A 27,060-nucleotide genomic window follows, 5' to 3' on the forward strand; every position below is an offset into this window, starting at 1 on the left:
CTAATCTTCCCCTTGCAGACCTCAGCTGTTTGAGAATTGAGTTCTTAGTTGTCTTTTCACAATGATTTTGTTTTTGTAAATTAATGATCTAAGTGATTTGTTATTCAGTTCTTCCACTGCTGCTTTATTTCTGTTGATCTTTGTTTTTCTGCTTAATTTCTATAAATTACTGTACAGTTTCCCATAAGGTATAATTAAGCAGAATTGCTAAAGTTTTAATTATTGTGTATTATAGATGTTGAAAGCAACATTAGCACTTAGCTTTTAAAAATGTGATAGTATATTTATAAGAGAGCATTTATAAACACATTTACATATAGTTAAGATGAAAAAGGTATTTGAATTGTAGTCATTAGCATTTCTTCAAACATATGGCATACCAGCAGAGGCCATGGGCCATGCCTTCATTAACTGAACACTGTTTCATCAGTATCTCAGCTTCCTGCTGTGCCACCCTGTGGCGTACCCTTCTGTCCCTGAGGTTTCAGTGACAAGGGACAATATGTCCCCAAGGTGAAAATCTGGGAAATAACGCAGATTAGCCCTTAGAGGAGTTCTTATGATTATTTAATCATGCTTAGGAAAGAAATACGCAGTACCACTAAATAAAAGCATTAAAAATCCTACTGGCCTACTATTTCCATTGTTGCAGGGTATGATGGTCTCTTCAGTGAACCATCAACGTAACTACACGGGAACATGACAGTTTTATGCTGCCCATTATAATGCTGGCCTGTTTCAAATTTGCTTGTATAATGGGCAAAACCTACACTGGTACTAATAGGTATCATGGGTCACTTATCATTCATTGGTTATAATGTTCAGGTGATGGATCAAGATTTGACTTCTCTTAACCATGGAACATGCAACCATTTAATTTTATTTCCTAATAAAAACTGGAAAAGGAATAAAAATACTCATATAAATGTCACGGTCATATTTTATTTATGCATTTCTCAGGTATATAAAGATAGGTCAATATGACAGGCATAGCCATTTATCTTAAGTCATTAAGTTCTCTCATGCTTTACCTGTCATAATCATATTATATTCTTTGTTAAATGTATATATAATATGCACATATATTTTTTGAAAAGCTCTTAGTAGGAATTTAAAAACAACTTACACAGTTTATTTAACAATATGACTCTGAAAATAAGGTTAGTTAGTTTGCTTATTTTGTTATTATTTTTTTTTGTAAGATGTGTCTTTCCAGTATCTCCCAGCCTAACTTTTTCTTCTCATTGTGATAACTGAGAGTAGGAAATAACATTGAAGTGGGAAATCAATATCAAAATTGTTTATTCAGTTTGCTATGGATATGGGTCTTCTCTCTTGCATTTATATCTATTTTCTTTAAGAAGAGTTAGAGAATCATAGAATACCCGGAGTTGGAAGGGACCTACAAGTGTCCAGTTCCTGGCTTCACATAGGACCATTCAAAAATCAAGCCGTATGTCTGAGAACATTAGAGCTTTATGGATGTCAGTGAATGCACCCCCTCTTTGGAATCCAGACAGTAAAACCTGTTCTTGGATTAAGGGGTGGCAAATATCAACTAGCATTGATATATTTAAACTATAATTGTAAAATCAGCTATTGCAAAAACTTTTTCTATTATTAAAACACATATTATGGTATAATACTCCTATCCTTGCACCTATAAAAAAAGCTATTTTTGAATATTCATTTAAGTAAAGGAATATAAAGTCTATTACAAGTTAGCCTAGTGTAGATAAAGTATGGATTTGTAAAGCAAGATTTACTTCAAATCATTACAATTATCTGATGTAATTTATATATTTTTAAATATTTTCCCACAGGCTTGGTCAGGCCTGGATGTAGTGATGACTGAAGATTTAGGAACATTTTGGTAGCTAATCAGAGTATTTAAACTGGCATCAGTCCATTTTTACCTTCATTCTTTTTACAAAAGAGGAATCTGAAAATCTCTTGCTACAGTATCCACCATTAATCAGTGGTGCAATGGAAAGCTCTCATTAACTTTAACCCTCCGACCCTGACATTAGTCTACTCATCACTGCAATCATTAGCAAAATGAAAAACAATCAGGCAGGGTATCTACATTTTAATAATATTAATGCTTTCACTCTATTACACACAAATGTCAAATGTGACAAAAATCACTGAACTTCAAATATATACATAACAGATTTTGATATATATAAAGCAGCAGTTTTTGTTATTCTCACTCAACAGCAAAATTAAAGATACAGTGCCAAGGGGGCCCATACCATTTGCAATCTGTAGCATTTCCAATGTATTTTCAACAATATTGTAAATATTTATGGAGTTTTATAAAGACTCTATGCTTCCTTCTGTTTGTGATGCATCAACAAGACTCAGTAGGATATCATAGGCAGATATTTACTTCTGGGAATTCCCTTTTGGACTCTTTTTGGTTGAAAACCGCTTCATGACTTACAGTACAGCAAATCCCCAGAAATGTACCATGCTATTATTGCCAGCTGAGTTCTTCCAAGTAAAGATGACATCAGCCATCTGTCATGTTATACTAATCCTAGGAAAGAAAGCCAAGTGAAGAGAAAATAAATACCTTTCATATCTATTAGCCAAATATTTGTATTAAAAAAATGAAATGATTAAAATCTTGCTAGTGAAGCTAATTCTTGTAAGTGAACAATCCTTTCTGAGTAAACTACATACCTAAAATGTATTTGTCTTTTTACCTACTTAAAGCAAATTATGCCATGAACATATGTTTGAAATGCTGGTCTCCTGCTACATATTGGTAGATAAGGAAATGCACCACCAAGCAGTGATTTTCCTCTGGTCCTTCTTGCTAAGTCCTGCCAAGTACCGTGTAGCTGTATGACTGTTCTGTACTATTCTGCTGAGGTAAATGGAAGTTTCCCAGGATCTAGCAGAGAATAAATTACTTTCCCCATCACGAACAATGCTGCCAATCAATAAGGAGTGTGTCTAAATTAGCAGTAACATCGTAATGAAATGTTTTAAAAGCCTGAACGGTGTCAGGTACCTGCTTCCCCAGAGAGCGGGGGAGGTGTCAGTAAGGAAAACTTTTGGATAAGCTGTATGACTAATTTATACAGAGACTAATTCTGTGAGCTTTTGCCTTGTTTCTCTGTCATGGACAGTTACTCAAAAACATACTTCCAGTAGTTCAAATATTAATAGTAGTGTCTAAAAGAACTGTTTGTGAGAAGTCATCACAATATAATTAGGGCTAGAACAATAAATGTCAAGAAATAAAAAACTAAACAGCCAGCTAGGCTATTCCCTGATAACAGTGTAGTATGGTATTGCAATAGAAAGGGATCCTAAAGCACATTTATGCTTAGTTAGCAGTATGGATGTTAACACTTTTAGCACTGTAAAGGTTATTTTCTCTCATTTAGAGCTGTAGAAGCAGAAGCACAGAACTAAGCATTGACACACATAACTACAAAAATGATTAAATGTATACTATACCATCTCCCCACACTCCCCACCCTCTTTCTTTGTGCTGTATTTTCCACCTAAGGCTTGAAGGAACAGGCTTTCTTTCTAATCCAAAAAAAAACATTTTGGGATGTAGATTCATTACAAAATGGAAAATGGTGACAATGGAAGTTTCATAACTACAGTTATGTTTCTTGGATTGTATACTCGTTTGACTGATTTCTGATAATATAGAGCAATGAGGTAGATGGAATGAAATCTTTTGTTAGCTAATTCATTTCTACAGAGGTAAGAATCAGTAAACAGAGGATTTCCTTACAAGTTCTTCCTGAGCTACTCAGCTGGTCTTCTAATGGTTCCAGTAGGTTTCTAATACTTCTGTTTGAGGGCCTTGAAAACTGATGGGGAAATATGAATCCTTTGTCATCATCACTCATTTGATTTTTGGTTTGGAAAATTCTTTTGATGTAATTCCTTCAACCACAGATTTACCTCTAGTCATGCATATATGATTCTTAGAATTTGTAAAGGATAATCAAGCCTAGTAGAAATACTCCCTTTTATGTATATACTACTTGCTCTCACAACTTAAAACATCTTATCCATTCTGGAAGCTGATAGTGTATTTAAGTAACTATTATTGCTTTTACACATGCTCAAAAATATTCATAGAAAACTGTTTATGCTAAGCTAGACAGCTTTAAACATTACAAACTATGCAAACCCATCATCAACTCAGAATTAAAATTGACTGAGACACTTCTGATGAAGAATCTTTCTTCAACTAGTATTTATTTGTTGAAATCAATACTTTTAATTGAGTGTAGTAATATGCTGGAGAAGGCTGTTCAGTGTCAAGATAACATTTTTAATGGAGAGTAGGAGAATCATAAAAAGTCATACACAGTAGTTTGGCAGCTAATGTCATCTCTCAGAAATCTGTGTTCAAAATTGCTTTTCTCATATTGCCAAAACAATCCTGGACCACAAGTGTCCAGACTAATTTGAATAATACTTTTTTTTTTTTTTTGAGAAAGTTTAATATTTCAAAGAAGAGGACAGTCTGGATCACTTAGTCTGGGAAACCTTAGTCATCAGTTAACCTTTTCTTCACCTGTTTTAATACCCTTTTTTTCATGTGCATAGCATATTGCTTCCCTCTCACACAAATAAAACAAAAAAATCCAAGTGCACTTATGATATGTGTAAATAACATACAGCCAAATTTACAAAACAGAGCTTGTTCTCACTGTGGAGCTAAGGTTGCATGCAGCCACCTGAAGCAATTATGCACCATAGCATAATTGATAGTTTCATAGTAAGAGAAACCTTGAAGCTGGATGAGAGAGAAAAATTTTAGGTGTGCTTGATAATGTGAGTTAATGACTCCAGAATCCCAGTCAGGAATTATTTCCTCAAGTTCTCTAAAGATGTGATTACCTGAAAGCTTTTTTTCAAGAAACAGTAGTTTGGAGTGGATACTGAGAAGTTTTTATATGTGAAAATAAGTAGTTGTTTCAGGGTGTTTTTTTGTTGTTGTTTTGTTTTGTTTGTTTGTTGAACTATGCAAAATGAAGGTTTCCTCAAGAGAGATGTAACTTGCAAACTTCTTTTTCCTATGCTTCCTATGTATAACTTAGATAGAAAAGCTAGAGATCTAAGTCAGAACTCCAAGATAGAGAAATATCTTGAATCAGAATCTACTTTTACCAACTCCTAATTACTCCAGATTATTCCATGTCTTGCTTATTTATTTTTATGATTTATACTTCAAGAAGCTTTAGGTTTGTCTTGATACAAAAACTGAAATTTTTGAATCTGTGGCTGCATATATAAAATTGATGCAGTTAAATTTTGCTTTCCACCAGTAAATAAATTCTAAAATTCCAATTACCCAATCAGATATTTAAACACTTCTATGTCTCTAGAAGAACTTAGATTTCTACTTTTCAACAAATTCTAGTACCATTTCTAATACTGTCAGACAGCACTTTCTTCAAAGAGCAATTAGCACTATAAAGTTCAATTTAATGTGTTCTGACTATGTATCTCTAACAAAAGATTCTCTCATGTTTGTGTGCCTGTAATACCAGTGCTGAGAGAACAAATGATACTAATATAAAATATTGAAACTCTAGATTTATCATCCTTTTGTAGCAAGTGAGCCCTTTCTTGGGCAGGGTTCCAAATACATTTCTCCTGAATGGGGTGCCTGAAAACTGTTATGTAATAATATGTGGTTGAGATTTTGTAGCTCTATGGATTTTGTCCCATGAGGGTTTCTCTCCCTCTGTTCATCTTGAAACTAAGCCTAAAATAATTTCCATTTGCTTCTACGACTATAGAAAACCTCACCTTCCCGTAGTTTTTAATAAAAAGGACTTCTGAGAGTATCAAAGTGTGATTTTTCTGCTCACCTTATTTGGAGGAAGGGAGGGGAGGCTAGGGGAAAATACTCACTAAGACATGCATTCTGAAGGCACCTGATTGAATTTGAATGCCCATTTTTTTTTCTAGTTTGCACTTTTTTATGTCTTAGTTAAAAAAAAAAAAAAACAAACTATTGTTATTGAAAATAATTTCTAGAAAAACATGACTCGGTGTCAGTCTGCAGCAAAACATGCATGGCCATATGGCTTTGCAGAAGCAATCAGAGATGCTTACTGTCTCATGAAACCCTAACATGATTGCTGATGATACGTCTGCAAAATACACATGCAGATTCTGTAGGACTGAAGATAAAAATTATAGTGAGCCATACCCAGTCCGTTCTTCCAATGAAATACATATTATCTGCAGGAGGAGTGTGGAAGTACACACCTGCTGACAATGCAATTTGATTTTCCCCCAGAAGCAGGAAATGTGTAGAAATGGAAACTAACTGCACTGCCACCTCTTTCCCCTTCATCTTCTGTTCCAAGAGTATGCAGGAGAAGTATATATACAGAGCCTCTGATTACATTAAGGGATGAATTTCTTGCCTTTCCCAGGTTAAATTTTTACTTAATAAACAATAACAGCATGACTGCATTTTGATTTCTTTATTCTTTCTAAAATATTGGACTGGAAGAAGCAGAGGCAGGAACTGACTGGAGTTACTTTGTTCTGAATAGTTACTTAAGATCTTAAAATCAGAAAAAATATCATCTGAACTTGAAAGGCAAGAGGTGTTTCAGAAAAAAAAAAAAAGAATACACATATTGCATATACGCCATTCTGTATGTCAGTCATAGTAAAAAAAAATTACGCTTATTTATTTTGGAGTGATTTCTTCAACTCATCTTTGTCAACCTGTATTGTTACCATTCTTTCACCATTGAAAATCCTATTGAAAAACAAGATGTGATTTTTAAGATATCATTTTTGTGCCTTCAGCTTATTTACAGAGTTAGGAACTCTGAATTTATTAGCCATCACCTATCTCAATAAGAATATACCTATTTGCTTTGCAACCCCATAAGAGCTGGAAAAAAAAAAAAAGTTTTATCATCTTGCACGGTAAGACTTTATTCACAATATGCCATTTCTGAACCCAGAAAAACTTTAAAATTATCACCTGCAATATAATATCTCTTTATTGAGTACAGAAGCTGAGGAAGAAATTTGAACTCTTATTAAAGATAAATCAGAAGAAATAATATTTTTAAACCTTTGTTTTGCAAACAAAATTAATTCGATATTTTAAGTAATAGATTTCATATTAAAAGAAATTATATTTTGTTTAAATTTTTATTTCAGTTGTCTCTATTTACTAAAGAAGAAAAATATAAAAGTTGGAGATTTCATGCCTCCCTTTTTCATTCTGAGATATTAAAAAAAAATAAAAAATAAAAGGATTGGCTTAGAATTTAAGCAGAGTTAAAAAAAATCTGAAACAAAAAAGAGAAAATAGATTTATTTTTTTTTTCATTCAAATTTCAATCAAATTAAACCTTGATATAAAAATGCCAGGTCACTAGTTGTACAGTGATCCATCTCCATTTTGAAGTACTTCCAGCTCTGTCTATGGTACTTGTGTATATTTTTGTATTGGGTATATTTGTGCTTCTTCAAGAACATGAAATTACCTCTGAAGACTATGTTGGATGAATTATTCCAGTCATTTAAAAAAACCAACCAAACAAAAACAAACAAACAAACAAACAAGCCACTGTACTGGAACACTGTAAGGCTTGGGTTGCTCCTTTTTAAATCATCACGGTGAGGTCTCAAGTAACTTTAGGAGGCTGCATCCTGAGAATTGTTGCCCCAGCCTTGCACCCTGTGAAAACCCCTACTTTCATCTGGTGCAAACACTTCTCATGGAATAAGTCGGTACCTCTCTGAGATTAATGTCTGGGTGAAGACAGCTGCTGAACTTTGTCTTGAAAAAGATAAATTGAGATATGCATGGAAAGACTGACATATTTTGATCTTTTTTTTCTTTTTTTTTTTTCTTTAAATGTTTTCTCCCCTTAGTTCCATGCAGTGATTTAGGCCCTGAGTCTGCCTGGATTCTATGCTACTGCTGCTACATGTTCAAATGGATATGAGAAATGAATTAGCTAATGGTCTTCTATGACTGACTAGAAGACTGGTGTCAGACTGTTCATATAACCCATTCAGCGAACATGGGAATGTTCTTTACCTTTCTAAATTCCAGTTGGACTGTTAAATTTTCATCTATTTCAGTAGAAAAATGAAGAAATCTTGTTAATGTAGAGAGCAAAAAACTATTCCAAGAAGCCTATTGGAATAGGAAATTTAACCCATCATAGATAAGACTGTTGTCAAAAGGGAAGAAAAAGTTCATTTCTGATTTATTTTTTACAGTTGTCTATAAAGTATCTAAAATTAAGAATGAAGCGATAAGAAGCTTAAGTGATTCAGAGGGTTGAGAAGAAGAGTCAATGGGTTGTGTAGGTTAAATCAACTGAGAGAAAGTAGAAGGAAAAATATACCACCACCGTAGTGGGATTTTGGCTATTTACTCATTAGGAGGCACTCATACTCTAAAAAGTCTCACTGGACAGATAAATAGCAATGTGCAAATATATACTGCTGCATACATTTAAGAGGAAAAAAAGACATTACTGAAACCTGAATTTCTTTATTGAATAATTTACTTTGTCATCATAAATGTAATGCTATATTGCCTTGCAGTAAAACTACTGGAGAGATGTGTTGGTAAAGCCCAGTCCCAAGAGGGATAGCAGAAGAATGATCAAAAGCTTGGATTAAACTTATTTATTTATTTATGTATTTATTTTTGCTTAGGTTGTTATTATCATTTTGTTTTGGTTCCCTGGATTTCTTATTAATTTTGCAAGGACTGTCATAGACTGGTTTGGGGACTTCCTGTTCATTTAGTTTAATGGATGAATATTTTTTTTCCACAAAAATTATAATCATAGGAAAAGTTTGTAAGATCATAAGCAGCAGACTGAGAAGAAAAAAAAAAAAAAAAAAGGAAAGAAAAGAAAAAGAAGATATTTATTCCTGTAATGGGTCAGTGATTAATTTTGATATCTGTGGGTCTTTGAATGCAGAAGTCATCTGACACTCTTATTTTGTACTGAGAGTGTTTAATGTATGTAGCTCTTGACTACAAGGGCTTTGATGGTGTTGAACTTCTGTGCACTTATTTACAAAAGTATGCAAAGTTGGTGAAAAGGAGTCTGGGGGAAGAACTGTCTCCTTCTTCGTGTTCAAATTTGATGAGCTTCCAAAACAGTGTTGCACATGGCCAGCTCTTCCTGCTTGCTGTGTCATTATTCAGTTCATAAAAACCCAGAAATTTTGTTTACTGTCTTTCCTAAGTGGTAAGACTTCAGTGCTGACTGTGGTCTACTTCTAGTTTAAGAAAAATGAATAAGACCATCCTCATTTCCCACACTCCAGAGAAAAAAAAGTATAAGAATGCTAGAATGTTCTTGGTAACTAATCTGTGTTTCAGCAAACTGAGGATGACCTTTATTTAGTAATGTGGTGATGGCACATGCCTCATGTTGCAAACATATAATATGAAAGGATCAAGTTAAAAAAGCTGTAACTTTGGTCCAAAGTTTTCCCACAATTATCCTGGTATAAATTGATCATAATTGAGGTCAGGCTAAAGCACATATTACGAACAAGTTTTGGAGTATTTTGTCTCAATTTGGCTGAAATGAAGATGGCTGGCTCACAGAAAATCTGGGATTTAAGCCTAAATATACTTCCTAGCCCTAATCTGAATACCAGTCCCTTTGCTAACATGGGTAATTGAATAACCACATGATCTCTCTTTTGTTTGCCAATGTGAATGGATTATTTTATAGTCCCATGTTAGTATATACAAATAAAATAAAAACATTGTCTCTGAGTTTCAGAAAGAATAAATTTCTCTCCAAATAGAAATGACAGTCTACTAAAACTTGCCAAAACACAAGCACAATGTGCCCCATTTGTGCAAACTGGTTGTGTAGATGATCTGCAAGAAACTAATAGGGATTTAGGATTTTTTGCGTTAGTAAGAAATCACATTGTGATTCCTTTTCCTGTCTTTTTGATGCCAGTTACTACTTTCTTGTGTGTGTGGATTGATTTGCAGATATCTAGTATTTCATCATATATGAAAGTAGAATCTGATCAAATACCTCACATTTCTGGGATGTTTGGATGAAAACTGCAGGGCTATCTTGTTTGAGTTGACAGACAAGATTTAATTTCATTCTCAGAGTACTTTCCTTGGTTGCAAACAAAGCACTATACTTCCTCTAAGTATGAAAGGAGCCATTTTTCAAAACCTTCCCCAAAAGCTGGCACCCATTGATTTCCCTCAGTTGAAATCGTGTTAGATATAATAATATTGCACAGCTAGCTGTAAAGTATATGTTTTAATTTTCCCAAATGAAAGAAAAAGTGGCGAGGATTACTTTTGATAAATGCAGCATATATATATATATTATAAAATGGAATACACTTCTTTGTATGTATTCATGTAACAGTGTATATTAAAAAGTGTATTTCTTGAGAACAGAGAAAAAAATTAAATTTATCTGCGCATTTTGATAAAGAGAGTTGTTCCATTTTCTTTCAGCATCTGAGGGATCTACCTTCATGAAGGTCATTCTGCTGTATGAATTAAAAACAAACAACAACAACAAAAAACCTATCCTTTTACATTTTGCATACATGAACAGCAGGATTTAAATATTTAATTCAGTTTTAAGGTAGGGAATCACATGGGTGGATTTGTAATTGGGTGCTGTAGGACAGCACAACTGTTACAGATAACATTTCAAAAGTGTTTTCATTCTAACCTTCAGGTGTCACTCCTAATTTTCTTTATTTTTTTTGGGGGGGATGTTTTTAGATGCAATCTCCCTACATCCTTGCTGTTTACTTTCTCCTTAGAATTTCATTTTAATTTTGCTATTGTATATGTTAAATTTAACTAATTTTTGGTATGGAGAGGTAGGGGGAAAAAATCACTGTCTTTAAAGCTAGAAAATAATCATGTAGCTTTGTTTTTTCTAAACATTGAAAACTGCAAGTGATACAAATTGAGATGTGCTTTGTTATTGCAAAGAGAAACACTTTGGAGTGGTCTGATGAGAACCGATGTTGATTTGACAGAGTTATCAGCCATTCAAAGCTGCCTTCCTCATCTGAACACCGTGCTTTTATACAAGAGTGTTCAGCTTTGTTCATACTTTCTTTGCAATGGAAATTTAATTGCTGCTATTTCAGTAGAAATAACACTGGGTTAGTAGTGAGCATTTTGGAAAGAATTGCATGATGAGAGGAGGTTATAGAGATACATACTGCATGGGTGCCTGGTGTTATTAGCAAGCAGTGCCTTTTGGTTGTTAATGATGTGCCTTTCCTTTGTGTTCATGCCAGGAGATGTTGATTCTGTGAAAAATGGATTTCTGCTCCAAGATCCAGGTGAATACTTTCATGGCTGACTTATCATAGGTAAGATTGCTTGAGAGAGAGCAAACTGAAAGCGTTTATATTTGATAGGTATTCCCAATGAATGTGGTAGAGTAAAAATAAGCTGACCAGGAGCATTGCAATAGAGGTTGTAATTAAGACTAACCTTTCCATAGAATTAGACTCTTCAACTTGGTGGGAAAATAGAGAGAAGACAGAACTTAACTCAAGGACTAAAATTGTAAGCATTTTAGCAAAAGGATCCGAGGAAGAGTCTAGCGCCATTTTATGTTACTTTGGTTATATAACGGGATATACTAACTAAATTGTTGGTGAGGCTTCTCATGGTTCTCCCTTTCATGCTTATGGAACCATCAAACCCTGCTAAGAATCTGAGTCAGGCAGTGCAAAATTAGTAAGCAGACTTTTAGGATCTCTTGCCCACTCCCAGTTGGTTTGCTCTCTAGAGACTGGAAGGCAGAGCAACCAAAAATCCTGTTCCTTTTATTTGCTTGTGTATAAGCAGTTTTAAACAAAAACTGTCAGAACTGAGAAGTGTGGTATGAAAAATTGGCAAGCATTTTGCTTGGAACATTCTCTATATCCTGTTTCTGAAGAAAATCACATCTTTGTACATATCTCTTGTAAGCAGATTATCAACAGAAGGACATTGATTCAAAGCAACAATGTAGTGTCAATTATTTTTAAAAATAAAAAAAGCTAGGCTTTTATTTCTACATATCTTTCTTTGTAAAAAACAGTTGCATACACTACGTAAAATTGTGTTGCAGTTTTAAGTATGATCATTGATCATGACATTTTTGCTACAGCTTACCAGATACTTCAAGTAATTATATATCTAACACAGACAAGTTACACTGATAAACGGGTGATCCTATCTCTCTTTGACTCTAAAGGGCAGTCAGACATTGGTTGATAGATCAGAGCTGAATTAAAAAAAAATAATAATAATAAAAAAGACAACTGTCCTGTGTAATTTATAAACCAGGACATTTAGGATTAATCTGCCTTCTGCAGAATGTACCAATCCTAACATTTGGGAAGAAGTCCACATTAAACAGAGACATATCTGTGGGAGCCACAATACAGTTACAGCCAAGTTGGGTTCAAGTCCAAATGCTAAAATGTTCTTTATCCAGCTAAAAGGGGGACTTTTAAATAAATTCTGGAACATTTTCCTGTAATAATCTCCACATGTACTTTTTATAAATGTAAACATTAGCTGTTGCTATGCCCCGATTTTATTTTAACCTGAACTGTATTTACTATACCTAAGGATAATTCACATGGAGCAAAGAACCCTAATATTTGTATTTTAGAATAAATATTAAGAATATCTCTCTCAGGGGAAGAAAATGTTTAGATAACCTGCCTTTCACACAGAAAAGCTGGCTGCTGAACCTTCAAGCCAGCAGTTCTTCCTTGTCTTTCCCACTGAAAGACAGTACTACATATGAAAATACAGTGCCTCCTGGCCATACTTAAGAAACCCTATTTCTTTGTGATAGGAGAACGTATGGAAGCTGTAAATAAATTATGATTGCCAAAGATCAGAGGAATTTTTGCACAGGACCAAAGCAACTTAAACTCATTCTTTGATACAAAACTTTAATAATTTAACACAGTGGTAATTTTGGTATTGCTAGAATTCCTAACAATTGCACTGGTCTCCAGGTTGTTAGTGGATGATTAACAATTGTTCTAAGTAATTAGCAGCTGATCTCTGCAAAAGTCATAATTTGCAATGTTTCATTTAAGCAATTGGCATGCTTTCCTTTCTAAGAGGCCTTGGAAATCTCTGCGAAAACACCACAATGTTCATTTGATGAGGACATACTATTTATTTCTTTAATAAGTATTTTGTACTCAGATGTCAAAGGTAAGCACTCTGAAATGCTCTTACTCAAGTTATTCTGAAACATGAATTAAAAAATGATGCCTTAATGTAGTAGCATGGTGGCTATCAGAGAGAAGAATCAGCAAATCTTCTGCCTCCTATCTTTTCCAACAAGAATAACTAGAGTAAGTATACACACTGAGGAAGGCTCATCCACTTTATAAGCACTAAAATTTTACTCATATGTTAGTAGAGACTCACACCGAGTCCCTCTTCAAACAAATATAGGTTATAGAACTGGGACACTCCTATGCAGGAAGATATTTTTTTTCTTTTACTCCAATCAGTCAAGTCCCAGGCATTGAGTTTGATGTGTTGGAGAGGATCTTTCTTGTGCTGGCATGCCTGCACCTCACACATGTGCAGGGCAGCACCCTACAGCCCAGTACTACCTATGCCAGCGCACAGAGCATAGCTGACCCCCTGCACTGAAGCAGGAGGGAGCACACAGAATTTCACAAAACCAGTATTGACTGCTTCCTAATGAGGTGCACAGACCAGGCAGCATTCTTCATCCCACCCTTCTGCTCTCAGTGTTTTAACACCCCATTGCTTTCCTCTGTGATGGGACTCAGATAAACCTCAACACTCTTTTTAAAGTCAATCAAACTGCCATGTGTCCTTTTCTTCAGACCAGTCAAGGGGTGACTTGCACATTCAGAAGCCAAAAACTCTGACAGGCCCATTTATTGAGGAGGCTAAACAATTTGAAGTGATCAAGCTTTCACACAGGAATATAACAACAATAGTCAATTCAGAGTATTATTAAGGCAAAATATTAAACCAGGCAACACAGCAAAACTATGATCAATTCCACTTAGCAATCTGATCTTGCTTAGATACAGTTATTTTAGTTTGTTTTTGTTGTTGTTGGCTGGTTGGTTGCTGATTTTTTTATTTATTTTTTTTCCTCGGTTGATGTTAACACTGTAATTCTATTGGAGCCAGTAGAGAAACCTGACTGGCATTGGCTGAAGTTCTGGACCTACATTTATAAGCTCACTTCTCTTCTAAAACACCTTTTTGTTTTTCTTTTATTTACCTAATGATAATAACAGTCTGTATTTTTTTAATAACTAGCATGTAGACAGGTGCACTTTTAATAACAGATGAAAGATTCAAATTCTAATTGAATTTGAAAAAGAGAAAAAGAAATAAAGAAAGAGAGAGAGAAGGAAAGGAAGAAAGAAAGCATAAACAGTAGCGAGCTGGCAAAACAGTGAACTTCCAGATGTGCATTAGTTTATTATCAGGCAGGGTCAGTTAGCATATTTCTGTTCTGGCATGTGCATTCATCTTCAGAACAGGGTGGAAATTCAACATAATGAGCACCTGATCATCCATTACTAATGAGCCAGATATGCCCTGTTATTTAATTTGCTCTTTCATAATTTCATACACTATATATTGTGCTTAACACTATACCAGTCAGTCTAATGGAGAAAGCTTGTCTTCATCCCTTTCTCTGTCCCTGCTAGTAAATGGATTTAGAAAAAGAAATGCAGTCTATTATTCAAAGATGGTTTCTAAGATGGTTCACAACAGGTTAATGAATGATATCTCATATTAGACCAATCATATTAATAACAGAGAAGAGTACATGAGGGTCATAGTGCTAATTGCATAGGAGGTCCAGCCAGAAAGCATCTTTATCTTAAGATTCAAGACGCACCAAGTTTGACTAATCACCCACAGTGTGTTTGCAATTAAAATAACACTGTATTAACCCTGCCAATATGAGGTATCAATATTTTATGTGTGGCTTGACAGTTCTAAGCTGAACATTTGTGGTGCTTGTTATCATGCTCATATAGAAAGCATGCAGCTCTTGCTCTGCTTTAGACTGCAACTGAGGAAGTTACAAAGGGGGAAATTTAAGGGAGATTTTTTTTTTTTTTCCCAGAAATGTAATTTGCTTCTATTATTTTCAAGGAAGGTATTAACATCTTCAAAAAGAAAGATTTTTGCAACTTAGTTTGCTTTATCCACCACAACACAAAATTCAGGTGGTTTTGAATGTGTTGAATGAAATCGTATTGAAATCAATGGTAAGACTTCTCTGACTTAAATAGTCTTTAGCTCCACTCTGAATTGAGGGAGAGTAATATTTTTATTTACTATGACCCGAACTGTCGGACAAACATTTTCAAGGTAGGCATAAGATGTGTTGAATTTACAATAGCTCCTTGTGTGACACAGATCTTCACCCAGTTTAAATTGGTTTGGGGCTCATGGCATATATATTCTGTCGATCACGTAAACCTCTGGTTTGCACAAGTAAAATCTATGAAGCAGTTTAACTTGCAGACTGAACTCCATTTCCCAAATCTGGTTTTCAAAGAGGAAAACATTGGCTGTTCCTCCTTAGCCCACATCCCAAACACTCTGCTCAACTGTCTTCTTGTAGGTCTGGTTTCTATTGGCTCCACTGCTGTTATATTTGTGATAGCTCATCAGTAGCAAACACAGCCACCATTGTCTGAAAACCCACTCAACCTTCATCGTTTATGACTTAAGAAAATAAACACACACACACACACCCTTCTTCCCCAAATTTTGATGAGTGTTGAGGGTACTCCAGATGCCCAGAATCATTGCATAACTTTTTATATTTTCTTTAAAAGAAGCATTATATCTGAGAACCAGGTGCTTTTTTTGAATTCCACTAAGCTTGTTACCCAACAAAATAAAAACTGCAAGACTCTTGAAAACGTCTGTTCACAATGAACCAGCTCTTGCTTCTTTGTTAGTTCTCATATGTTTTATATGTTTTTGTGTCAATAGATTTTTTTTTTTTTATTATTTCATTCTTGTTGGTAGTCTGAACACTTTCAAATGTTTGTCAATTGATGGTCTATACATAACGGGTACAATCTATATCTGGGTCAGACCTTCTAGTTCAGATACAATAGCTTCACTCCCTAGAGCAGTGATTTTTTTATTTTTTATTTTTCATGTAATAGATTTGTAAAGAACTGAAATGATGCCAAGTAGACTTAAATGCTTTTCCTCAACTTTTGCAAATGGTTGTGCTTCTGCTTGTGCTTGGATCTTCTGCAGACAAAATTATATAAAATTATTTCAAGTTTTAAAGAGAGGCCTGTGAGATATAAAACTAGTAATAGATTTTCTTGTTATGCCCCTGTGTCATTGTATCTGTATCTATCTTATTCAGAAATGCCTGATTTCTGCTCATATAAATGTAATCTAGGTTTTTAAACCACAGACAACAAACCATAATGTAAAATTTGTAGTAAGTTTAATAAGAAAAAAATTATTTCATTTTTTCATGGACATTTTGAAAACCACATTTTTTTCCTGCCCCAACTACAAACCCTTCCAAAATGAAAGTTGGAACTATGAATCTTCAGCTTTCAAAGGACTATGACAGTATGTGTTTTTTTAATTCAGACATCTGCGACTGATTAGAGAATTTCATTCCTTAGATTTGAGGGTAACTTTCAACAAAGATACCAATTAAATCTTCATGCCCCCACAAGAGATTCAGATAGTGAAAGACAGGCTTTGCTCAATGAGCAGAAAAAACGTGCTGGCCACATTGGGCACCCAGACCCCAAACTAGTCTCAGTGTAATTTCTGAGAGTGCAGTGAGCATCTGTGCTCATGTTATCCATCTTCAGAAACCTAACTTAGAGAAGCACCATACCAGTGGGATCTGGTTCTCTGTCACACTGGTCTGTGTGTGTGTGCTTTAGCAATCTAGAAACTCTAGAAATTATTATAGTAGCAGAAGGGCGTTAAGGAAATTTCATACAGAAAGATTTATATAGCTCATATATGTACATATGTGTGCATATATGTATGTATATACACACACGCTATAATCTTATATAAGCAGAGAGTTTCAAAACTCCATGTCCATCTGAGGAGAAGCACTTCCATCTCAGATCCCCTCTTGCATCAGGAGAGGGGCAGTAAGCTGATATCCATGTTAAACAGCCAAAGTATGAACACCAGAGGTGGTGAAAGAAGTGTGTATCCTAAAGTTCCTCCTCCAAAGGGTTGCTGCCCTGCTATGCTTGGCAATAAAGCAACAAAGCAATACAAACAACCACAACAGCAACAAAAGGATATATATTAATCTACTCAGGTGTATGAGCATCTCAAGAAAAGCTGAAAATCCAGTACTGTATGCAATTCATACAGGTAAATTCAGACAGACATTGCCTTGTGAGGATTGGTGAGTTTTGTTTGTTTGCTTTTGCTTTTGGGGAGTAGGAGGGCAGGGTTATTATTTTATAAGATTTGGTCTAGGTTTATTTTCTTTATTGTTTTGATAGATGTTTTGCTGAATTCCAAAAGCTAAAGGTAAATGCAAAGTTTCTTATTGTATTTCAAAGAGGCATTGGAGAGTCTACAGGTCACACAACTAGGATAGTTTTTGTTTCTGTTTGTAGGCAGGCATTGTTTTTTCTGCTAACCAGATTAGCTTCCTAATAGTTTCACAGATTACCCATTTGTACCTTAATGTCCTTCCCCCCCCCCCCCCCCCCCCCCCCCCCCCCCCCCCGAATGATTTCTGAAGTTTGCTAATCATGACAGGAAAGACACTGAGTTAAGAAATGGAATGTTAAAGTCTCCAAAATTCCATGTGAAGACTCAAGGGCTGCTACAGTAACATGCAAGATCTATAGTCAGTAATAGAAGAAAATCTGATGTCAAATTCATTCTCTTATTGTGGGTATGTGTGCGTGTGTATCTGCATTTTGGTGGTACCTTCAGCCTGATGCTGTGGTTGAGAGTCTCTTGCGAAAGAGTCTCAGAAAGTTAGATCATAACAGAGCAAACTGACAGGTACTGGGTAGCAACAGGAACACAGCAGACAAGAGGGAGAGCACATATGTAATCACAATGGTAGAGTACTAAAAACACTTTTCCAAGAACCAAGAAAGCATTCAGGAAACATCTCTACCTCAAATGCATTGAAACATGTATGCTAGGACAGGTTATTGTCTCAATATGCCTGCTTATCAGGGCACTGAACTATTTAAATTCTCTCTCTCTCTCTCTCTCTCTCTCTCTCTCTCTCCCTCTTTCTTTCTTGTTCTTTTATATTATCAGGGGACAAAAAGTCCCTCAGGAAGCAGGGGAAAAAAGAGTACATCGGGCAGTAGGGCAGTGAGCTAAAGTGTTGTTAACATTTCATTTATCAATATGTACTTGGTCTACTCAGTCTCTCTAACCACAGTTGTGCACAGAAAAGAGAGCATACGCCAGCCTTGAGCTAAAAAATTCAGTGTGTGGCTGTTGATGAGTTGATCGCCCTCTAAAGTGCCTGATGAATTAGGCATAAAGATCCGTATGATGAGGAGGGTTCATTAGCATGAGCTCTCTCTCACCATTGTAAATCATACATCCCCAGACTGCAGGATGACTAAGGGGAGAGGGAGGGCAGCCAGCCAATTCCTTGCCAAATCAATGGCAAAGGCAGGGAGCAGAGTTGTGCTCCCACTGTGACCTTTCACAGGGTGGCAGGCGGTTCGAGCCTTTTGTCATTAACCCTACAAGGGACTGAGTACGGTAATTATATAAAGAAAATCACAGAAATTGTTTATCATTAAAAGTTCACTTTTTTTTGCTTCAAAGTATTTTTTTTTTGAAAGCTTATTTAAAATTTTGTGGTCTGGAAACACATCCATATGTGAATTTGGTTATTTCCTGGTTTCTTCCAGGAAAGAAATCATGCAAGGCTTTGGCCTTGATTCACCCTTATAAATATTGGGCCTATGTTCTCTGCACCAGCACTAGAGGACCCTGCAGGACCTCATCCTCTGTGATCTCCACCAGTGGTCTTATGTGGAAGTGACTCATGATAAGGGCATCCCCGGTCATACTGGCTAAACACACTTTCTGTTACTGCGATACAGCCTCAGCCCTCCTGGAAAAAGGATACTGCTGGGGGTCTTGCATCTGAGGATAAAGTAGAAGCAAGCCCTGTATTGCTTACATCGTACTACTAACTAATAACATGTTTCCTATAAGAGATACGTTACAATCTTGTTAGCAGTGTATATACTATAGTGTTTAATTACAATTAAATTTTATTCCCAGTCTTTAGTAAAAAAAAAATTTAAAACCATCAGGCAAATTATAACAAAGTAACCTGTATCTGAGCTTCATCTATGGTATATGAAAGAGAATTTGGGATTTAAATTTAGGCAGAGCAGAGATGCTGAAACAGCAGATACTTCAAATGCACATATTTTCTTCAGGGAATGAAGAAAATTATAACCATTTATTTTATTAAGAAAACTTCATAAAGTTTAGTTAGCTTTTTAGAACTGAGCTGTTATTGATTGAAAGCAGTTTGAAATACTATATTCTATGCAAAGGACCTTAGACTGAAGTTATATTGGAAAACAGATCATTCTTTTGCCCTGGTGAGCTTGCAGATTCAAGTGGGAAGGGGGCAGGAGTCAAAGTGTTGTTTGAGGTTAAATAAAGCATTTTGTTTTGATATGTCTATGTGTTGTTTTTTGTTGTTTGTTTTTGTTTGGTTTTGTTTTGTTTATTTAGTTTTTTTCTTTAAAAAGGCATTTAAAATAGTATGGAAGGAACTAAAATTTAGGTCAATTTTAAATGAAAATTAATATGTTTATTTTGAAAATGGTGAGGAGAAATATTTCATTTGCTTTATGAGAAGAGAGATGTCTTGTAAGGCAATGATAAAACTGAGTATTGTCGTTTCTTGCAGAATAAGGTAAAAATCAAAAGGAAAAAATGTTGAACTGCTACTGTTGTTTTAAGAAAGATTATAAAGATCAGTTTTAAAAGGTATCACACTTGAAAATGGAAATAGGCATTTTGGAGAAATTTTCACTCTACCTCAGAATTGAAGATAGACACACAAACAGTTTGGAATTTCTCATTAGGTACCTATCCACATTTTAGATCCTTCTTATTCCCCTCCCCTTTTTATGTGACTTAGAAATCATGTTACCTGTGAATTTTAGCAAATGCCTAAATCAACATTGAGAATCTTGATTTCTAAGGATTAAATTCAACATATGTATGTAACAGTGTCCACATTGTCTTGAATACCTAGAAAGCTTCAAAAATATCTAATATACATTTAATATGCATGCAACCTAATTAGGATACCTAATACATACTTAATAGCACCTCTGAAAAACTAGCTAGTTCCAAGAATCATAGGAAAATTTGAGCTCCAAAAGTAAGCAGTCACCAGCAATGTGCAACTATTTCTTTGTTTTCTTCAACTGTAGAAGTACCTTGGAAGGTCATAGCACTCCTACCTTCCTTCATGCATGTCCCTAAAAACTAAGTGAAAAATAACCCTGCAAAATCTTTTGCATTTTGCTTAGTTCCAGCACAGGAAAAATACAACAAAATATATGGCCATGGGGTAGTGTGAAGTTGTGAATAGCCTTTTTGGCAGAAGAACAATCTTAAATTGTCTTACATAGGTTACAAAACCACATTTAGATACCATCAGTTGAATTCTGCCTCTCCCTTTTTATAGGCTTTCGGAATCTTCCCAGGGTAGCTAAGAAAGCTCTTAAAATATCATCTCAGGTGTTCACTTCTGGATTAAGACATCTAACTGTTGTGGCTTTGAAAAGAGTTCCCTTTTATTTTAGCCTAAACTTAAAACAGACTCAGTAGAAAACTCCAGAATCCAGGGGTGCTTTTTGTCATGATGACACAGTTTATAAGTCCTGTATGAGACTCAAGTTTCCAAGAGTGATTAGAATGGTCTGAGTTATATCAATCTGTGTTTACAGTTGGATATTTTTGTTCATGTATTTATTTTAATATTGTACTCTGCAAAACATAATTGGCCTTTTTCCACCCAATTTAAATTCGTTGGATGAATATGTAAACTTAGCAACCAAGGTTTTTTAAAGCTATCTTTTGGATTTTGACCCCATGGGGAATATTTGTGCAATCTAATGTAGTTGTTCTGAATATCATCCTATTTAGGAGCCTAAAGTAGGATAACGTTAGGCATCTACACTAAGCAGAAGGACATAGGCATTTCACACAGAGGGTGGTGAGGCACTGGAACAGGTTGCCCAGAGAGGTTGTGGATGCCCCATCCCTGGAGGCATTCAAGGCCAGGCTGGATGTGGCTCTGGGCAGCCTGCTCTAGTGGTTGGCAACCCTGCCCAGAGCAGGAGGTTTGAAACCAGATGATCTTTAAGGTCCTTTTCAACCCAGACCATTCTGTGATTCTATGATTTCTGGAATATTATTCCAACAAACTAAGTTAGATTCCTGAAAATAGACAGCATAAATATTTCCTCATAATTTGGCATTTCTGTTCACTTTGAAAGTTCACATTTCTAAGTAAGTAAATTTGGCCAAAAACATCGCAAAATGTTGTTTCATTTCTCAGGTTCAGAGGAGCTGCAGTGTAAGTCTACCTTACATTTCCCAATCACTGTGCTTTTACCTAGGGAAGATATTGTATCTAGCAGGAATTTACATGTGTTTTACTGTGCCCCTGGAATTCAGTCCACTGTGTAAGAACACTATGTTGCTGAAATGGCTTGCTTATATAACACTCTGGCTCTGCTATAGCCAAATGCAGTGGTAGTTTTAGCATCAGGGTATTGGTTGCTCCACTATCTGGAGAAAATTTGTGGCTGTTAGAGATGCTGAATTGAAAGAGGAAGGGTCCTTTCCAGAGTAATGATTGCTTTCTCTTTTGCCTTTGGGCCACAAAAAGTGCATTTGATGAACCCATAGGACAGATATAGGTTATAAACTATGTCCTGCTCTGTTCTCCAGCCACATGAAAAGCATGTCAAAACCTATTCAAGGAAGCCTTACAGTCCTTACCAACCAAAACCCAACCCCCTTATTTCGTTTTGCTAATTATTTGTATTACTACTTAAGAATCACATAGCAAGCCTTTGGATGGAAACAAAATGAACACAATAATGAATTCTGAACTGAAGGCAAAGTAACATTACTTTTCAGATCCTTTATCCCTCAAAAAGTCTGTAAGTCATTGTTTCAAACAGTGATTTTTTTAATAAAGATTTACAGTACTTGCCTTCTAAGAAGCAACATTAAGAGGTACTTGAATGGTTAATGCTGTTTCAATGAAATCCTAAAATCTCATAAATCTATATTCATATTTTTACTGACAAAATATACAGTGTTTTAATTGCCTGGATGAGATTTTTGCATTCTTCTCAAAAGAGACATGCTTACAGGATTGTAAAGGTGAGTCTTTGTGGCAGTAGAACATCTTAAGCTTATTTTTAAGATAACAAAAATATCATACATGAGGATCTAGAAATAGAAAAGTAAGTGAAAATTAGCAGTTTTCCTTTAAAAGCTAAAACAGTTCAATAGTTAAATTATTTATCTTTCAGGTGAGATGAAGGAAGGAGGAGTAATAATGCCACTTTTTATTTGTATAGAAACAAGACTCTGGACCCAGTTTTTGGAAGGGAATATTTCAAGATAGTTCTCTCTCAGTCTCTTGTATTGAAATAGTTTTATGAAGGATTCAAATATTCCTGGATATAGGAGCTAGAATTTAAGTTTACACTTCTAGGGGACTGCCCAGAGTGCTGAGACAGAGTCACTCTACCTCTTTTTCTTTGTTTGAGCTGAAACAAATTATCTGTTTCACTACAAAAGCTTTTTTTTTTTTTTTTTTAATTTTTTAGGTCTGATAATCAAAATGAAAATGCAATTACTTACGCTGTCCCAATCAACCTAAAAAAGAAAAATCTGTCACACCATAACTGTATTAAAACAGTAGAATTTATATGCTGCTTCATAATATGTGTATAAAAATAAAGAACTCTTCAACTCTTCCAAAAATAAGTGGAAATATTACCACAAATTCTTTTTTATGTGTAAAGATTTTACATTAGTCTGTATCTGAAAAATAAGAAAGGGAATAGGAAACTCTGATTACAGAAGATATCTCAACTAGTATATTAAATCGTGCAAAGAATGTTTCATTTTTATTGTGTCTAACACTCATCTGAGAGAAAGAGCATGATACCTTTATTAAACTAACGTAAAGCAGAGCTCATCCATAATTCTGAGCTTAATACAATGATTTCAAAGTGCCACAAAGAGTATCGTAAGTATTATTTTCAGCTGTCTTCTAAAGCACAATGTTAGAGTAATGTTTCTGACTCCATCATCTTAACAAGAGTAGCTGCCTGCTATGATATCTGATAACTCTGCACTGTCAAAACACCCTCAGCAGGCACTTCTTCCCAACACAACTCACAACACATTATTATCACAGCATTTCTTCCTAGTATTTTCTCTTTCTGTCCTTTTTGAAAAATAAAGTAGGACAATATTTTTCTTCAGTTGTCCAGTACAAAAAATAAATAAATAATGATAATAAACATATATATATAGTTGGTACCAGTACAATGGTGATTCAGTAACCTTCTTAACAGCTGTTGTTGAACAGAAACAGTTGGGAATTTTCTTATGAAATATTCCTTTGGAATATGCAGTTTGCTGAAAGTGAAACTTTTAAACTTTTTTCCAAGATCATATGTACCTATTACAATAAGGCAAGAATTTCTGATCAGGGAGAAGACAAGTGCACTGGAGTAAGACCCATTATTCACCTGGCTCATTTAGAATATTTAAATCTGTGAACTGAGTAAATTTGAACTGAGTAAATTTGAAGTGTCTTTATGTCACTAAATATTATAGAACCACTTCAACAGGTAATTCAGGGGTTGTTGCACAAAGAGGCCACGACTGCGTGTCTACATGTAGAATGGAGAATTATATTGCTAGCCTACAGAGTAGGCATGGACTAACCAAAATCTGGAAGCAGTATGGTTGTGTCAGCCAGTCTTCTGCTGGACCTACACAATTTGCCTGTGCTAAGGATTTCAGTATACTAGTTCAAAATCATGCTGTTTTCTTTTTTCTGCCTATTTGTGGTAGTGTGGTAGGTTTCTGGTAGTATCACTGTACCTTGTGCCACATTGATTAAGTCAGCTGTAGCTCAGGGTCTCTTCACTAGTATTAATATATATATATATATATATACACACTGTTGTGGAATGTGCTTTACTCTTCTGAATTTCTTTTCCTACTCCCCATCCCACCTTTTTTCCCCTTTGTTTCCTTTTTATTTGATTTGTTTTTGTTGTTCTCCTGGTTCAAAAGAAGAAAATTTACAGAATCTTGTAAAAACTTCCATTGATTGAGAAAACAGCTTCCCAGCCAGTTCTAAACACTGCAGTATCTGGACAGAGAGTAGGGAGGAGGTGGAAAGTAAGGAGGCTGCAATGTATATTTATAGCTCTGTCTGTTAACCATAGCTAGAAGTTTGAATGAAAGCATGGTTTAAGCACGAAAACTGCAGAGTGAAATCCTTAAAGTAATATATTCTTGTCTTCTATATGCTGATGTAAATATATGGTTCCTATAAACATTACTGCTTTTGCATCTGAAGTATACAGTAGTTACTAAGGACAGAAAATACCAATTGATAACAAGTAGTGAGTGGTATATTTTGTCTGTCCTCTACAGAACCCAAAAGCTAACAGAAAGTCTTAACACCTAAGCTTTAGGCTGATGCTGAGATGTCGTTTGCTTCTGAGACTATGTTTCCTTTACTAGACTGCAGTCCAGTGGCATCTTCCTTTGAAGAAATACATGACAAATGCTTAAACTAAGCCCCAGGGTAAAAAGGTGTAAAATACAATGAAACTGCTAATACCCCAAATGTACTGTCAACTCTTCCAAGCATTAAAAATAAAATAAAATAAAATAAAATAAAATAAAATAAAATAAAATAAAATAAAATAAAATAAAATAAAATATTTGGTTCCTTCTATCCTCTCTGGCAGGGCCAAAACCTCTGTTGCTTTCACTTTAAGTTTTAAAGCAACTTTTAAACAGAATATTTCCTAATTATGATCAACTTTGTATATACTGCTGTTTTTAAAGAATTACTGTTTTATTAATTTGTTAGATGAAACATATGCAAGCTATGTGCTTTGTTTAAGGACATATAATATATTTGTAACACAACTAGAAAGGCAATCTGAATCACTTGATTCTCAGAATTAATCTCTAAGCAAGAAATAAATTCTTAACATCTAAGTTATAATCCAAAGTTTCATGCTTTTGTCCCCGGGTATTTTCAAGTGATACTATATATTGTTAAATTTTCTCTAACTTGATTGCTGGCTGTCCTTTTTAGGCAGGCCACAAGCAGTATTATTTCTGTCTTGCAACTAAGTTTAAACCTAAAGAATACTTGTCAGGATTATTATTTTTTTCACTTGTCACATCCCTGTATCTAATAGCAGAATAGTGTTCTATTTATAGGACTGTTGGTTTTTAGTTCTGAGCTATCCTATCATTAGTATTTGTCTATTTCTCCATACCTTGCTAGAGGGTCAAGTCCCAAGAACATCCTTGGATCACTGCTTGACTGTTTTTCTCTTTTGTAAAATCTGGCCTTCTTATGCCAAGATAAAACTCTCTTCACAGGCATTCACAGACTTCAAATTTTCCCCTTTTTCTCAAAAACATGCTCTTTTCTGAAACTTACATGTGTCTGCCAAAGAGGCAAGCTCTTTAAAATGAGATGAGGAGGCGGGGGAACCCACCACCAACAAAACACTGACTTGTTTTCTCCAGCTTTTAGCTACAAGTTGAGACCCTTGCTTTGTTTTCCTCTAATCGGATGCTTTGGCATGAAGCATCCAAAATGTAGATTGTTGGACTTGTTCATGGTATTTCAAAGAGAGCATCATTTGGGACATATATTAGCAAGCAGGCGAATAATTAATAACAACACACGTGGAAGCAAATGAATGTTTTGCTTGTTGAAAGAGAATGAGAAAGTCAGACAAAGGCCTAGGCTCTATGTCCTTGCCCTCCACAGCAGCAGAAGAAATAATGTTATGAATAGCATTTAACTTGAATTTGTAGCAAACTGCTGCTTTTATCATAAACAATTGCCAGATGGTATACATTATCTTCCTTTTTTCTCCTTTCACAAAAGCAGCATTAATTGCAGAGCAGCCCAGGGCTCCACTCAGCTCATCAGTGTGATAACACTTCATGACCCTGATTAGCCGTCAGTCTACTCAATTAAAAAGATCATTTAGACATTCACCCAATCATTTGCCTATCGAGCCACCTGGGCCTCAACCAGGGGCTCCATTTTTAACATTCTCCTGCCCTCTCTCATCTTGCCTAGCTTTTTTACATATCTCCAAAAGACGTAATTGAATTAAATAAAGCGTCTCAGGGGCAGCTGCAACATCTGCTGTTTGTGGTATGTCAAGCCTTCAGCATTAAAAACAGTTACATATGCTCCAAATTAGCAGGTCGCAGAGATGAAACAGTCGATGATAGTGTTTTTGTGCCAGCGTGAGAAGCAGCTCACAGCTGTGTGCAATTTACAATTAAAGGCTTTATCAGAGCTCAATTGTACTAGTGAATCAAGTGGTGAGAGGTCAGTTAGTGAATTAGACCAATTAGAGCTTGTACAGTTAAATTATCTGTCTTATTACCTACTGATAAACAGCCTTGTCATATCTTTACTCAGACGATGAAGCTTGGAAGTATTTTATGAGGTGATATTGTACTTTTGTGCATGTGTAATGGAACTCAGTACATCAGCAAAGTTAGTCTAATGCAACAAGCATAGAGCAAACAACTTTTTAAAATGTAGAGAGAAAAAAAAAACACCAAACATCTGCAGTTAGAACTTTTAAGCAAAATTGTTAGAACGGGAGTTAAGATTATAAATATTGGCTGTATTTCAAGATATATTTTTCTGCTTGGTAAAGTAT

The 27,060-nt window shown here is 35.2% G+C and overlaps 1 long non-coding RNA gene across 2 annotated transcripts in view; it reads left to right on the forward strand.

The window, feature by feature from the left end:
* Window positions 1-27,060, forward strand: part of LOC125184185 (uncharacterized) — a 63,790-nt gene that overhangs the window by 22,257 nt on the left and 14,473 nt on the right. For both annotated transcript variants that reach the window (XR_007167778.2, XR_010829139.1), the window contains one exon: window positions 11,308-11,382. This is a non-coding gene — a long non-coding RNA (uncharacterized lncRNA). The remainder of the gene's footprint in view (window positions 1-11,307; window positions 11,383-27,060) is intronic.

This window comes from Anser cygnoides, chromosome 2 (assembly GCF_040182565.1).
Source record: "Anser cygnoides isolate HZ-2024a breed goose chromosome 2, Taihu_goose_T2T_genome, whole genome shotgun sequence".
NCBI lineage: Eukaryota > Metazoa > Chordata > Aves > Anseriformes > Anatidae > Anser > Anser cygnoides.